Raw genomic sequence first — 6,000 nt, 5'->3', positions numbered from 1 at the left:
AAATAAAGGAAAATAGGATAGATTTGGATGCGCGTAAAACAAGGGAGGATTAAAAAAGTAATTGTTCCTCCCCAAAACACAACACAGCAAGAGGGACTAAAGCGCAAAGCGATATCTGCTTTAGGGCCAAATTAAAAATAAAGAAAAGTGGATTGTGGAGTAATTAAAGGAGGAGGGACCAACTGGGTAAATAGCCCCTCAAAAGCAAAACACGTGGATCCCCTTTGGGATGGGTCGGGTCGACCCGCTTTACTCCAAAACGACACCGTTTTATACCAGCATGCACTAAGTCAAAACGACGCCGTTTTGTAAATGGTATAAGAGACAAGTTTTTTTTTTAAAAATTCATTTCAGCTATGGTTTTGAAAAAAAGAAAAGGGGAAAGGGTCTTAATGCTTTGGGCAGGGACGATTTCCGGCGATCGGACCACCGTCCGTCCGTCACCGGCAATCGCCGTATATGGCGGCTGGAAGCGCAAAATCGACCCCTTTTTAACCTTTTTGTTCCCCTTACCCTAGATCCGTAGTTGAAGCGCCCAAAAACCTCACGAAAACCGACTGAAATCAAGAGAAACTTCTCGGTTCTACTCTCCGATCGCCCCAAACAAGGTAAGTTTGATGTCTTTTGTTTATTTATCTAAGGATAATAGTAATAAAGAGGAAAAGGAACAAAGAAATCACCTTTCTATTATTCGATTGCTTCTCAATATTCGTTTGTTTTTGTATTGATTTGTTTTTTTTTTGAATATTCGAAAAAGATCATCCCTTTTTTTTTTACAATAGTTTCCATTCGGCTTTTTATAGCCCATTTGTTACACTGTCTGTTTCCCTATATTTTGCTGCTGTTGCGCATTCTGTTTGTTGTATAGGTGGTGGTTGAACGGTGGAGCAGAGGCTAGTATGGGGGTTGACAGAGATGATGGGACAGAGGCGGCGGCTAGGGTTCTTTTTTCTGTTAATGTTTTGGGCTGATGTTAGTGGGTTAGGGTTTGTTTAATTTGGGCTGGTAGTTTAGGTTTTATTTTGTTTTGGGTTAAAGGTTGTTGGGCCACTCGGGTTTGATTGTAAACGGGCTAAAATTGGCCTACAACAAGTGTTTTTTTTTTTTGGAATATTAATCTAATTATAGGTTCTTATCATATCTGTTCTCTTTTATCAATACCTACAACTATTCATAATCCTATTCCAACCCTAAATAAGAGGATAATGCGCTTCATTGCACTCGAACCTATATTCTCCTACGTTGACAATAATATTAATATCGATCAAGCTAATATGCAATTGACTACATATAGTAACAAGTTAATTTCAAAGAATAAATCATCTGTATATTTAGAGATATATTCCATATCCTATATCAGACCAGAATAATAATAACTTGTGATTTTTAGTAAAAGAAAATTAGTCTTTTTTATGTATTAGGAAGTCCATGGCGTGAAGCAAATGCAAACTCCAATTGCGTATAAGAATTGGCAATGCCATTCATTAAAGGCCAAAGACCATGTGTAAAATAAATTTAAAGTTAAAAATAAACATTTATAAATAGTACTGTTTATGAGTCGGGTTACCTGTTAAAACCTGAAGGTCCATCTAAAATTAAGGAGGGTTTGAACAAAAATGTTATGTCTGAAAAACGGGCTTGGACAAAAAAATTAGATCCGTTTAAAATATAGATCAGGCTCAGACTTGAACATTTAAGGCCCGAGCTCGGCACGACCCATTTTAAGTTTATAATACTTTTTATTATGTTATTTTTATGTATGACGTAATTTAGAACATATTAAAAAAATATACTAAATATATAATACTACTCTAATGTAAACATTAAAAAATGTTAAGATGACTATATAAAATTTTTCAATAAATAAAAAATGTATAAAATTATTAAATATTAAAATAAAAAATATAAATATATTTTAAAGAAAAATTATAAAATAATACGGGCGGGCCTAAAATAGGATTGGGTTAGTATTTTGCAAATATGGGCGGGTTTGGACAAAAATTTAGACCCAGATTTTGGGTTGAACTGGACTTGAGTAAACATAAAATATGTTAATATCATGCTTTGACCCGACCCAAACTTGACCCATGAACACATTTAATTATAACAAATAACGTAAAATATGAGATCTATTAAGACACATCATAAAAAATAAAAATAATTAAAATATTTGAACAAAACTATAATATGTATTAAAAATTATATAAAATTATTTTAATTGAATAATTATAACAAGCTGCATAAAATACAAAATTTACGTGTATATATATAATTTAGAAACTATAGGATATTGATATAATATTGATACTTTAAAGTTTAGAATAAATTGTTAACGTATAAAAATATTATAATAATTTGAGCATACACAAAATAATGTGATCATGTATATGTATGTCTCGGATCTTAAATTGGTTTCTAAACTTTGTAAGTAATAATATTTTATAAAATATGTCCTCCTATTAATTTAACCATTAACTTGGGTGTTAAATGCTAGTTCAAGTTTGATGTGGATCATATTTAAAATATGTGGATTAAATTGTAAACGTATGTGTAACTACCGCCATGAATAACTTGAATTTAATATTTTTAAAATTAAAAGAAAAGAAAATAACCCTCCTAAATTTTATCGATATCGTTTGTTTTTCATCTCCAACGTGTTAATGTGATAAATACACATGTATTCATAATTTGTTTAATGTATTTTAAATATGTTCCATGTTAGATTCAAACTAGCATTCAATGTTGAAATTAATGGCTATGCTAATATAATGGTATGATTGATACAATACGATACTCTAAGAATTCAAATAGAATATTTTGAAATTTAGAGATTAATTTAAAAATTAACTAATAATTTAGGGACAATTACTTAAATTAACCCAAAGAGAAATCATCCAAATCACCTTTCCTTAGTAGTCCACAAGTGTCACCACCATCTATTCTATGGCTAACTTAATATCTAAAATAACCTAAATAATTTCTTAAATTAGGCTATCAAAATTTCAAATTCTAGCTAGAAAAAGTTTTATAGAAGATCTATTGAGGGGTGCAGCCTTCCACACCTTCTTTATTATACTTTTAAATGTTTGTTTTTTATAAAAAATATTACAAAATTAATTAATTATAAAAATAGAGTGTGAATAAATTAATTACGAAAATGATGTATTTGTTACAGTAATTTTGAGTGATGTTTGACACATTGATAGTACCAATAAATTTAAAAAAAAATCTAATAGAAAAAATATTTTTAATTGATGCTATTAATGTGTCAAGCGACATTCATTAAAATAAAATTAAAAATTGTTGTTTTAAGAATTAAATGCAAGGAAAAGACATTAAATATAGAGAATATGCATCAATGCATTAAATGCATGGAAAAATAATTAAGACACTAAATGTAGAAAAAAGTTATTCTTTGGTGTTGGAATCAAAAACTAATTTTCTTTTTAAATTTATTGGTGCCATTAATGTGTTAGGCGACATCTAAAATTATTGTAGCGAACATTTAATTTGTTGTAATTAATTTGTTTCTACCTTATTTTTGTAGTTAATTAAAATTTAATATTATTTTTATAAAAAAGTTTAAGATTTTGATGTTAGAAAATAGAAGATTTTGAGATTGAATTTGTGAGGCTTATTTAAAATATTAAAAATTTTAAGTATTTAATGAGTTTTTTAAATTATAGTTTAATTAAAATTTTAAATTCTTTTATGAGATTAATGAAATAATTGAAAAATAAAAAAATTAATTTAAATTTTTAAAATAACTAAATGGCATAATGAAAATTTTAAAAAATTAGGAGGCAAATTAACAAATTTAAAGAAAATGATTTTTTTTAATTTTGGAGAGAGCAAGGCCCACACTAAAGCTTTGAATCCAATTAACCCATCAACGATGGGCGGGCCTCTATAAGAGGTACAAAATTATTATCCTACTAATTGCCCTACTTGTATTATTGATAATAATAGGAATTATGAGAGAGTAAAATTTGATTTGATTCAAAGAATTCGATAAAAATTTAAATTTTGCATTAAATAGTTAGAATTATTTAAGTTAATCAAGTTATTTGGATCAATTTGAATAAAAAATTAAGTTTTTCGGTTTAACTCGAATATTATTACACTATTCAAGTTATTCAAAAATCCGAATAAGAAAAGGCAAAACTATGTTGTCTTAATAAACATTTATCTTTTCTAAAGTTAAAATTCAAAACCATTAAGTTAAAAGGTAAAACTACGTCGTTTTAATAAATATTTACTCATAAATAAAAAGGCAAAATCATTATATTTTTTTTATATAGTTAAATAATATTGTACTTCGTCTACTAGTTAAATAATCGGTCTATGTAAATGCAACATTGAGTATAAGTAATAGGATTCGTTACCTCGACTCGAATTTTTTGACTCGATTCAATTCGAAAATAATTCAAATCGAGTTTAGTTACTAAAATAGGATTCGTGAATTCGATTAATTCGAAATTTTTAGACTCGATTCAATCAAATACTCACCCCTAATAAGAATCAACTGTTATTGCAAAGAAAAGATTGATTCATAGGGAGAATAAGAGGAAAAAATTGGAAAAAAAATATCCTTTGATTCATCCACCTTCAGAAAAAATGAAAAATAAAAAAAAATTATGGAAAATTATAATTTTAACGTGAAACAGTGCACTGACATGCTTTCATTGACAATGCTTTTCGACCGAAAGATCAAGAGCTAACTATTGAGACTTTGGATTAACTAAACACATATTTCATGAAATGATTCACGCATGTTTGTTTATAGGGGCAACAAGATCAACGGATTGAAATATCCCTTCATTTTTCTATTTATTTCTATGATGTTTATTTTTTTTATCAAATTTCATTAATTACTGTTAACTTTGTATTAACTTGTAACGTAGAGAATAGTTTTACAATTGGTATGATAATAAATATAGTCCTCAAAATTTACACATTGTTTCAATTTGATTATGACTCTAAAAAGTAATCCTCAATATTTACACATTGTATCAATTTGGCCATGATTTTATAAAAAACCATATAATATTATAAAATTATAAAAAATATTTTTAGAATCATGACCAAATTGAGATATCTGTATAAATATTGATTTTTTTAAGTAATGACCAATTTGATACAATATGTAAACGTCGAGTATTAAACTTATTATTATATCAAATTTAGATGTCATCTCTTTATCACACAGTTAACTATAGTTAAATGAATTAGGATAAAATGACAAACATGGTTAGTTGGATGGTCATTCTCTAACTTTTTATAATTGAATGCCTAAAAATAAAAGTTAAACATAGTTGAATGACCAACAATGTAATTTACTAAAAAATCTATTTCTTAGGGTTGCAAATCGGGTTTTTAAGGGTCACAATGGAGCAACGTAGGTTCCAACCTATTTATTTAAGTTTGAAGGTTCGTGTAAAATTTGAAAGAGCTTTAAGTAAAAAATTTTAAGTTTGTTTTAAATAAGGATCATGTTTAGGCTTGAATATTTTGTAAGTTTGTAATATTTTATACCATGTTATTTTTTTATATATTATGTAATTTATAACAAATAAAAATTAAATCTATAGTAATATATAATGCTACTATAATGTAAACATTAAAAATATTAGAGATAATTATATATAAAATTTTAAATAATAAAGAATATAGACAACTATTAAATACTAAATTAAAATAATATAATATTTTTAAATTAAAAAAATAATATGTATGGGTCTAAAATGGGTTTAGGCAAACCATTTACAAATATAGGTAGATTTAGGTAAAATTTTAAGTACATATTTTGGGCCGGACTAATTTTGGGCAAGCATAAAGTATGTTAACATCATGTTTAGACCCGCCCCGGTCCATGAACACTTCTAAACATGGGGCAGATGTTGTTAAATTTACTATTGCCTTATCATCCGCCTTGCTCAATTATGATTGTGTAATCTTGAAAATCACTACTATCTTTATGATCATGGATGTTGAACACGT

At 27.4% G+C, this 6,000-nt stretch overlaps 1 long non-coding RNA gene across 1 annotated transcript; it reads left to right on the top strand.

Annotated features, from left to right (window-relative positions):
* Nucleotides 1-356: 356 nt before the first annotated feature.
* LOC128295166 (uncharacterized) lies at nucleotides 357-1,138 on the top strand. The gene is made up of 2 exons (XR_008285494.1): nucleotides 357-608; nucleotides 869-1,138. It is a non-coding gene; the product is annotated as an uncharacterized LOC128295166 (long non-coding RNA).
* Nucleotides 1,139-6,000: the final 4,862 nt, after the last annotated feature.

Source organism: Gossypium arboreum, chromosome 7 (assembly GCF_025698485.1).
Source record: "Gossypium arboreum isolate Shixiya-1 chromosome 7, ASM2569848v2, whole genome shotgun sequence".
Classification (NCBI taxonomy): Eukaryota; Viridiplantae; Streptophyta; class Magnoliopsida; order Malvales; family Malvaceae; genus Gossypium; species Gossypium arboreum.
Note: the sequence above shows the minus strand (reverse complement) of the source record. Positions and strands in the feature narration are given on the sequence as shown.